General features: G+C 38.8%; 1 long non-coding RNA gene across 1 annotated transcript; it reads left to right on the top strand.

The window, feature by feature from the left end:
- The first annotated feature begins 2188 nt into the window (after positions 1–2188).
- LOC125752246 (uncharacterized) lies at positions 2189–4138 on the top strand. Its single transcript, XR_007401261.1, has 2 exons — positions 2189–2320; positions 3862–4138. It is a non-coding gene; the product is annotated as an uncharacterized LOC125752246 (long non-coding RNA).
- Positions 4139–8867: the final 4729 nt, after the last annotated feature.

Here is an 8867-nt window from a genome sequence, read left to right as displayed (position 1 = left end):
TAATGTAATCTAACACAGATGCTGGGCCAACTTATGCTATAATGATATTATATTTGAAATGTTCTACTTAATTGTAATCAAAGTCCAATTTCCTAGTGTAATTAAGTATAGTAAAATATATTGTAGGCATTTATTAGCCAAAATTAATTAAAAAAAAATAAAGTGGCATCAGCTCCAAATGAAAGTAACCTGGACTGAGGCCAAAGATAAAAGAAACCATACAGACAGATAAGAAGTCATGGCAAGAGACTTAAAACTGTTTAAGACTATAATGCTCTTCAGTGAGACATCACATTTGTGTTTAGACTTTGGGAGATTAACTTATGTTTCAATTTTATAAAACTGATTATCTATGGTCAGTGCTTTTAACTAAGTGTGCAAAAGCCTTAATTTTAAGTGGGAGAGTAAGGTGATATCTCTGTGGGTTTGTGAATATTGAATTAAATCCCATGTATTTCATTTCTGTCATAACTTAACAATGACCAATATGAAATTTCAGTCAGAGAGAAATAAGCTAAAGAAGGAATCCAAATGCTCTACAGTAGATTTAAGGCCATCATATACCTTAGATTTCTGAAGAACTAAACAGATTTAAAATCTTCTACAGTATATGTATGACCACCATATATCTCAGATTGCTGAAGAACTAAACAGACCTAAACATAGAAATATAAATTTTGATCAAAACATTCATTAGTGTGGAATTTAAGGAAGTGCCTGGCTGGCTCAGTCAATAGAGCATGTGACTCTTAATCTCAGGTTCATGAACTCAAGCCCCACGTTGGGTATGGAGCATACTAAAAAAAAAAAAAAAAAAAAAAAAAAAAAAAAAAGAAAAAAAGAATTTCAGTAAGTAGTAACATAACATCCTCATAAAAGTAAATGGTATATTTTTAATTTTGTATCACATGTATGAAGGCACAATTTGAAATCTAAAATTGATTAGCCTTCATACTCCACTTGATTAAAAAACAGAACAGTGGTGGAAGTTTCTGAAAGATTCCCATAAGTGTTGAAAAACAAATAAAAGAGAGAAAAGTTAAATCCCAAATAAAACCCCATTAATCATATGTAACTGGGGCTTCAGAAAAATGAGTCATCAAATGATCTGTAAAATTAGAAGCTTAGTTCATAACAGCATTGAGGATATTTATTAAAACTTTAAAGTTGCCATTTTTCAACTGAAAACATCATCCTAAATAGAGAATTTTTACTACAGACACACACAACATATTTAGGCTATTTAATCTAGATTATTTGTCAGTTGATTTTCAGGCGCCAGTGATCAAACTAAAGATTCATAAAAAAGTAGGCTAATATATTGGCTGACAGCATTAGTCTGACTCAGTAGCCATGCATTTGTATTAACAAATGGGAGATGAGAAAGGATGAGTGAAAGAACAAACATCTAGTGGAAAATTTAGGGGAGATATAAAATACATGTGTACACACATACCCTCACCTTCCAGCACAACTATGTTCAATCTCCCCCATCCCCGTCCCTTTTAATTCAGACATAAGGGGAGCAGTGGACTAGATTAGGACTGAGGGTTGCTGAATGCTCTGGCTACCCATGTTTGAGTGTAGCATAAGGTGCAAGTTGTAAAGCCTCTGGTTAATTTGATCAATACAGGCATTCAAAATTGAAAATGCAAGTTCCAGAGTAAATGTTTTGATCACACTGATCTTTAATTAAATTTAGAAGACAACTGAAATTTCCATTTTGCCCTATTTAAAAACAAAAACTTTAACTAGACATCTGGCTGTTTATTATCTTGTAGATAAAACATCTAAATAATGACCTTGTTTTTCAATTTTTCTAGTCCAAATGTTTGCTATCTTTAGACAGAAAGTAGATTAAGAATTAGTCATGATAACTCAATTTCTTTGATTTATGAAGAAAATGTGATGCAAAATAATGACCTATTCAATATGCAAAGGGTAATTACTTTGGTGTCAGAAATAAAGTTATCTGTTCATGTGGTCTAGAGTTGTAACATACAAAATAGAATACATTGCAATGTACTACATAAAAATACAGTTTTTACAAATTTTAAAATAAAATTGAAGTTATTCTTAACATGATCTTATGATTATTGATTTTACTTTTCAAATAATAAATATAAAATATGGATATACTACTCTGAGTATGAAATGGACTCACCTTGCAGGTATTTCCAGTGCTCAGCAGTATGCAAGGCGACTGTGTCACTTCTGAGTATGCTGACCTCCTCAACAAGTCCTGTAACCCACAAAAGGACATTGATGATGTTCAAAGACATATAAGGAGAAGAGTAGAAGACAACCAGACAAGTCAAAAGTACTTGCTTAAAGCATTTATTTTTTAACACATACCAAAGCCATACATTCTTAGTCAGTATGAGGAAGCTGAACTACCATTTATATAGATCTCATGTTAAATAGATGGGAGTGGGAAGTGGTGGCCAAATTAATGCCAGTGAAGGAAAAAATAAATGTTTTCAGAATTTTAATGGAAGCCAGGGATGATACAGGGTCAAAGAATCTCAGCCACCATGCTTTGTTTTGTTTTGTTCTGTTTTTTACTCTTTTAATATTCCATTCTGGCTTTCTGCTAAGAAAAATTAAGAACGTCACTTGCTTTATGCTAAACACTTACTCACTTCATTGAGTAATAACAAATTTCAAAATCTGGAGGGCAGTTTTTCTGTTGCCCTTTAAAGATATCTTACTTATCTAAACTGTGGCTAGTTAATCATGTGTTAGTCCAAACTCTGTTTTAATACCTAGCACCCCTGCTGGAGTTGTAGCTTATTAGAAACCTTCTCCAGTCAGAAGCTCCCATGTTTCAGATATCAATAACTCTGATTGCTCTTTCCCCCCCCCCCTACACTTTCTCAAGCAATGCCCAATTCATAGCATCCTGAAGCTTTTCTTTTTACTTGGAAATTAAACTTGAATTTCCTTTATCCTACATTGCTAGAATAAGTTCAGGTGTCCTGGCGTCTCCCCACCTCCTGCAGAAACTCTGAAGCTAGTTTCCTCACTCCTATTTTATTTAAGGAACCCAGGATTTTCAAGTCAGAGTTCAAAAGAGTCAGTTTGCACAATTTTTTAAAAATTGTCTTTTAAAAATGTTCATCATTGTAATAGTTAAAAAAGAAAACATTTTTGGGATGCTTAGGTGGCTCAGCCAGTTAAACATCTTGCCTTCAGCTCAGGTAACAATCTCAGGGTCCTGTGATCCAGCTAGCTTAGTCTTAGTGGGGCTCCCTGCTTAGCGGGGAGTCTGGTCCTCCCTTTCTGTCTGCCCTTCCCCCTGTTCATGCTCTTTCTGATTTGGGCATATCAAAATAGTGTTAGCAAAATGGGTAATACTATTTCTAAATATCTCTAAAATCTCAAAGCTCATATAAAAGAAACCAACAATCAGTGGAAAAGAGAAATTAACTACCAATCAACTGTCAGATGTACCAACATAGGTACAAGTTAAGAACTGGCTGAAAAAAATATCAGAATGAGCTGGCTATACCTACCCATAAAAGATAGTCTTTTTTTTTTTTTCCTTTTTCACACAAGGTACATGAATATTTTTGACCAAATTCCTTTTAGAAAAGAGAGATAATTTATTATATCCACCCCCGTTGGACCCTTCTCAAAGCTTTACAGGTACCACAAGTAAACATCAAGATTTTCTTCAGAGAAGTTAAACATTCTTCTAGTACAAGCTTACAGAAGGAAAAACTCATAATACAAATATTACTTTAGGGAAAATAGGTTTATTTATTCATATTTTCTAGTTTTTGAAAATATATGTATATTTCTAGTTTACATTTTGCCAAACTAATGCAACTTCTGAATGTCTCTTTTGTTTGGAGTAAGGAAAATATCTGGTCCATGGACTTACAACATTGAATGAAACGGCAAGCATTTCACCAAGATGTCAAAACAGGAAGAACTTATGGCATAATCAGCACTGAGAGCAGCACGAGAAAATACTGGCTAATCTTTCTGATGAAGAACTATTAAAAAACAATCTAGATCAATTGTGATTTCAGGAGTAATGATGTACATCTATTTATCATATTTGTTGTTTGTATACTGAATTTCCTAAGCTCACTGATCTGTGACAGTAAATAAAATTATTTTTATGAGGTCATTGACTTCAAATAAATATTCTTAAAAATAACACCTTAGGAAATTACATTTATAAGATGCTTAACAGTAGAATAGTGATGCTTTCATAAGACATTTACAAGTGTGAATGTAGTCTACACAAATGACCCTCTGTGTGGCTAGAGGATGCCTTCAAACTGAACTATTTGTTATTGATCATTTAAATCCATTCACACAAAGGTAAGATTAAACAGTGTGGCCAAGAAAAAGAGATGCTGACCCCCGGGTTACAGTAACTGAGTCTAACTTTAATTTTTCCATAACTAGCTATATAAACTTGGGGAAAATCATCTAGCCTTTCTTTAAAATTAGGACTGCACATTGACCAGAATTATCTTGAAAATAAAATTAAATGTTATAGAATAAAAAGGGTTGAAAAGTTAAAAACTATAAAAGCCTGTTGCTTGCTAAGAAGTATACAAGTAATAAAAAGTTTGACTATTATTCCCAAACTAATGTACAAGTTGTACGGCTTGGGATATTTCTGGCCTTCAAAAAGGCCCTGAAAAAGAAATTATTTCCCTAAAGAAGCATGGGGAAAGTCATTCACAGCACCATTTCCCTATGAAAACAGGTGGTTTAGGTTCCCAAGTGAGATTTAATTTTGACATGAAGCACTTTGATTAGCTCCTGCTCTACTAACACTAATTTGACAACAGGGATATCTCCAGTTTACCCTATAATGTAGACAGCTGCATGTACATGCTTGAGAAAGGATGCCTGCCTGTCCCTCAATGGCTTCAGGAATTACTGGGATCTGCCCTAAGGCAGTGTATCACAAGGGGGTTGAGGGTCGGAGTTCAGATTCTTCATATTGTCACTGCTTTGCCTAGACTACAAGGGTCTTCCATAGGATTGTGCCACATGTTGTGGAAGGGATCAAAGAGCATAAACAGCGGAAGGAAGAAAAGGCACTGGAAATAGTGGAGAGGGCTGATTTAGAAATATCAAGAATGAGACAAGAATATGGGGAGAGACTGGCTAGATTGCTGGAGAACAGAAACAACAGTCTTTTTTTTAAAGATTTTATTTATTTATTCATGAGAGACACAGAGAGACATAGGCAGAGGGAGAAGCAGGCTCACTGCAGAAGCCTGATGTGGGACTTGATCCCGGAATCACACCCTGAGCCAAAGGCAGACGCTCAACCACTGAGCCACCCAGGCGTCCCGAGAAGTAATAGTCTTAATAGTCTTAAGAAGTAATAGTAATAGTAATAGAAAACAGTAGTTTTCTAGGCTCTTCTCTCTCTCCCTCTGGTATGAACTTGGAGGATCATTTTATATTTGTTTGCTTCCTACCTTCTAAAACCATTTTTGAGAAAAGAGGAAGCAGACAAGGCAAAATGGGAAAGGTATTATCACTGCTACGTGGACCTGGGGCGGACTTCACACCTCACACTGTGTTTCAGCGTGTATGGTATTAGTTGTAAGTGCTGTAAGGCTGCCAGGTTGCTAGGTTTCCACTGCCGCAGCAGCAGGTCACTTGTCACTGAGGAAGAAATGCTCAACAGGCCAGTTAGGCTGCAGTGCATTCTGGCCTTCAGCAGGTGTTTCAGGATAAAACATCTTGGTCCTCAACGTTGTGTCCAATCTGAATGTCCAATACTTTGAAAGAAAGAAGGAAAAGAGTGCACTTCCAGTTCAGTTTAAGTCTAAAAGGTAAATGAGAAGACAGACTCATAGAATGAAAGAGACTAAGGAGAGGAAGTATACATGTCAGTCTGAACCAAGGCTCTACTACTTCTCTCAGCTATTTAACCTTTCTCTACTTTCTTTTCTCTACCTGGAAAATGGGTATGCAGTATGTGAAGCTTTGAGATTTGCAGGAAGTTTAAAAGAAAATATGGTATATAAAATACTGAACACACTGCCTGGCACATTATAACAAACTAAATAATGTTAATAATTATTAAGACCAAAATTGAATCTTGCCTTCTTATTTCTTATTTTCATTGCATTGATTACCATAACTTTTAAGTCAGGATCAACTAATGGTGTTTTTTTTTTTTTTTTTCCTCAAAAGTATATGTAAAACATTCTTTTAAGAATTTCAGGTAGAGACTCACCCTTATATACATAGATCTATTTTTCCTTTTATTTTTCTTAAAGACTTATTTGTTTGAGAAAGAGCACGTATAGGGAGAGAGACAGAGGAAGAGAGAGAGAGAGAATCTTCAAGCAGACTCCACACTGAGCACAGAGCCGATCCAGGACCCTGAGATCATGACCTGAGCCAAAATCAAGAGTCAGCCACTTAATTGAGTCACCCAGGTGTCTTCTTTTTCTTTTTAAATGGAGAAAAGTAAATTATGTACCAAATAAGTTCAGAAGCTGAAGAGAGAGAAAAAAAAAACAAATTTGAACCTAAATTTAAACTAAGAGTAACTATGTCGAAAGATATCTAGGTTGTGAAAGTATAGATTTTCTCATTTGATAATTATTTTGGCTATCTAGAAAAAAATAAATGCTTGCAATTGCAAAATTTGCAATTTCATGGAAGGATGAACATTTTCCCCTCAGAATGTAAATATTATCTCAGTTTGAGGACAGGGTGAAGAGAAACAAAGACCAACAGATGCTTTCGTTCAACAGTACATATCAAATGGCCACTATGAATCAGACACATATGAATCCAGTCAAAGCATCACCAAGGTACTGCCAAAAGCAAGACAGCCCAGATGTCCTAGTGCAGGAGGTAGCAGGGTCTGGATTATGGAGATATGGAAATTTGCTGTGATGGGCGGAACCCAGTTGGGGAGGGGGAAACGCTTTGATAAAGGTTTAAGGAAGTGTCAGCCACAAAGCCCTGGCAGTTTAAGAGAAGGGCTCTTGCCCACTGCTGCTAGAATTCCTGGTGCAGGGTCTTATGCATAACATGTCTTTCATGTCTGGCCTCATGCTCTACTTCTGCCTCTCAGCCATTACCTCTACTTTTGGGAGAGGCCATGGGAGCTGCCAGCAGTGATGAGCAGCCTCTGCTTGGGAATAGGGTCCCCGCCTAGAGGACTGGGCCAATGCGGCTTTTGTCAATGCAGTGCAAAGTGCTGAGCCCTTGCGTCAGAACTACATGGGCAACTTGGTAAAATGCAGATTCCCTTAGCCCCACAGAACAAAATCCTGGGCATGCATGAAGTACAGGTGCTCTCAGCTCTGAAACTTCCTTTTCCCGCCCTTCACGTTTTAGAGGAAGGGTTAAAATAAAGTTCAAAACAATAGCAGCAGAGCTAAACCCTTGCTCTCTTTGGTGTAGTGTACCTAATGCATCACCTATTTACCTCTTTGACCTTATTTTTAGAAAGGTCAGAATTCACACTGGCCTTTGAAAGAAACATTTTTAACAGGTCTTTTCTTCTTTTAAATATTTTTTGCCATTTGTACTTGTCTTTATTTATCCGTAAACTGCGGATAATCCCGTTCCTAAAAATGATGGCTAAACAGCAGTCAAATGGGCTAAGTTCAAGGTCTGGCCCCATTTCTTACTGGCCATGAACCTTGGGCAAGTCTCTACCTAGCAGTTTTTTTCTGTGAATTCCTCTGACCTAGAATACCTACTTCTTAAGCAGAAGATCATTAAATGAAGTTTTAAGTGTAAAGCACTGAGGAGAGCCCAGAGGTGCTCAGCAAGTTTCTCCAACCCCCACAAACCTTATCCCAATGCACTACCAGTCTTATTTCTTTCCATGGCAGTCTAGACATCCTTTCTCAAACATTCTCTATTCCCTATGTTGACAATGCCTGCCTCCTTCTTACTCAACTACGAAAGTAAAGTCCACTTTTAAAGATTCAATTCAGGGGTCCCTGGGTGACACAGCGGTTTAGTGCCTGCCTTTGGCCCAGGGCGCGATCCTGGAGACCCGGGATCGAATCCCACGTCGGGCTCCCGGTGCATGGAGCCTGCTTGTGTCTCTGCCTCTCTCTCTGTGTGACCATCATAAATAAATAAAGAAAAAAATATTGAAAAAAAAAAAGATTCAATTCAAACGACACCTCCCTTCTAGTTTATGATGTTTTTTTTCCTCCCAGTTTCCCTGATCCTAGTTAGCTCACCACAGATACTCCTTTCATCACACAGGTAAGGCTGAACCGTAAGTGCGTACTTGCTTCTCATGCCCGCTTAAACTGTGTGAGATGCAGCCGTCCTTATATCCTCAGCACTTAGCCTGGGTGCCTGGAACGTAAGAGGTGGTCAAACCGTGCATATACACGTACGTAATTATCCTGAATGCCTGGACAGAATGCGGGACGCCTGTGGGGACAGGGAGGAATACGCGCTTCTGGCGGGGCGGCGGGCCTGTGAGAACTGTGTGGTCGCCCCACCCCCACCCGTGCTAGGCCTGGCGCTGAGGGGCAAGGGCTTCCCTCTAAGGTCGGGTCGGTTTCTCCACTTCGGTACGCGGCTCCGCAGGGCACCGGCAGGGGGCGGCGTTGCCACACAGCTGGACGCTCCGTGGGTAACCGTCCTCTCCCCGCCCCCTACTCGCCCCTCCACCCTCCACCCCCGGAGGGCTCGCCGCTCTGGTAACTAGGACGCGGCTCCGTCGATTCGCACGGGGCGGACTGTTCTTCCTCCCGAGCTGGACGGCGGGGGCTGTGCAAAGGCCCTGGGGGAGCGTCTTCAGCTTCCCCGGCGCGCTCCCCTCAGCCCTACCTCAGGGGAGTTGGTCTGGGAAGAGCAGCGTGAGGCCGGAACGGACGGCCGGGAAACACGGC

The sequence above is a fragment of the Canis lupus genome, chromosome 12, assembly GCF_003254725.2.
Source record: "Canis lupus dingo isolate Sandy chromosome 12, ASM325472v2, whole genome shotgun sequence".
NCBI classification, from domain to species: domain Eukaryota; kingdom Metazoa; phylum Chordata; class Mammalia; order Carnivora; family Canidae; genus Canis; species Canis lupus.
Note: the sequence above shows the minus strand (reverse complement) of the source record. Positions and strands in the feature narration are given on the sequence as shown.